The sequence below is a fragment of the Microtus ochrogaster genome, chromosome 22, assembly GCF_000317375.1.
Source record: "Microtus ochrogaster isolate Prairie Vole_2 chromosome 22, MicOch1.0, whole genome shotgun sequence".
NCBI lineage: Eukaryota > Metazoa > Chordata > Mammalia > Rodentia > Cricetidae > Microtus > Microtus ochrogaster.
Window position 1 is genome coordinate 31,965,578 of NC_022023.1, and position 1,763 is coordinate 31,967,340.

Consider the following 1,763-nt stretch of genomic DNA (forward strand, 5'->3'; position numbering starts at 1 on the left):
TGTGAAGCTGCTGTGTCTGTGCTGTGCACCTTCACCAGACATGCCTAGGCCAATGATTTCCCAGTTAGTCATAACCTGGCTCCAGTGTGTAAATCCATTATGCATATCTTGTGCATAACTGTTCTAAAGGATATTATTTTGTGTATTATGTATCTGTAGTGTACATTGAAATATTGTGTAAAGTGAAGATCTGCATATGGATGATGCAACCGACTACCCAAGTGTCATGCCAATAAAAACACCAAATAAACCTTGAACAGTGATTGTTAACTCCTCATTTTTTTAAGAGACAGTTGAGCAGCCAGTCAAAGTGGTGCGTGCCTTTGATCCCAGCAGAGGCAGGTGGATCTCTGCAATTCATCCAGGCTGGTTTGCATAGTTTAGGAAAGCTAAAGATACATAGTGAGACCATTCTGAAGAACGAAAGGTAAAGCTGCGCTGAGGAGGCACTCAGTTGGTAAAGCATTGGATCCCTGGGACCTAAAGGCACTGGAAAGGTGGAGGGCTTGTTGGTTAGCCAGAATTGTGAATTCCAAGATAACGGGTTCAGTGACTGTCTTAGGGTTTCTCTTGCTGTAAAGAGGCACATGACCACATCAGATATTATAAAGGAAAGCATTGAATTGGAGCTGCCTTACAGTTCAGAGGTTTAGTCCACTATTGGCATAGCAACATGCAGGATCAGCAAGCAGTAGGAAGAGAGAGACTAGGCCTGCTTTGGGCATTTGAAACCCCAAAGCCACTTGGTGACAAACTTCCTCCTACAAGTCCACAGCTAATGCCACTTCCTAAGCATTCAAATATGAGTCTGTGGAGGTGATTATTCAAGGCACCATAGTGAGGGATTATGTCTCAAAATGTTATAGTAGATAGCCTTCAGTAAGACATCTTAGGGGTAACTTCCATCCTGCACATGGACATATACACAGACATAAAACTGCTCTTATTGTCACAATGGGAAGTAAGTTCTTGATCAAGGTTTTGTTTTTTTAATGTGGATGGGTATTTTGTCTGTATGTAGGTAACTATGTTCACAGACATTCTGCACATTGGGTAGAACCTTGGCAACTGACCATAAGCAGCAGTAGCCCATACAAAGGAAGAAGACAGACACACGGTGCTGAAGAATCCTAACCTAGGTCCAGAGAGATGGTTCAGCAGGTGAAGGGGATTGCCACCCGAGGCCCTGAACCCCCAAAACCCACATAGATAAGAACTGATGGATGGGTGGGCTGGAGAAATCAGAGGTTAAGAGCACTGGCTGTTCTTCCAGAGGTCCTGAGTTCAGTTCTCAGCATCCACATGGTGCCTATCGTTGAAACTCACGTTGTATACCAGGCTGGCCTTGAACTCAGAGTATCTCCTTGCCTCTGCCTCCTAAGTGCTGGGGTCAAAGGTGTGCACCACCACTACAGCCCAGTTCCTTTTCTTAATTAGTAGTTGATATGGGAGGGTCCGACTCACTGGGTGGTGTCGTCACTGGGCAAGTGGTCTGGGATGGAATAAGAAACCAGGTTGAACGAGCCTAGGGAGCAAGTCCAGGAGTGGGTTCTCCATGGCCTTTGCTTCAGTTCTCGCCTCCAGGTTTCTGCTTGAGTTCCTGTGTAGTTCGCAGGATGATGGGCTGTGTGTGATGTGGAAGCCAAAGAAGGCTGTTTCTCCCCAAGTTTTTTTTTTTTTTTTTGTCATGGTGTTCATCACAGTAGAAATCTAAGACGCCAACCCTGAAAATTGTACGGGAGAGAAGTTTGTGCAATAACTGT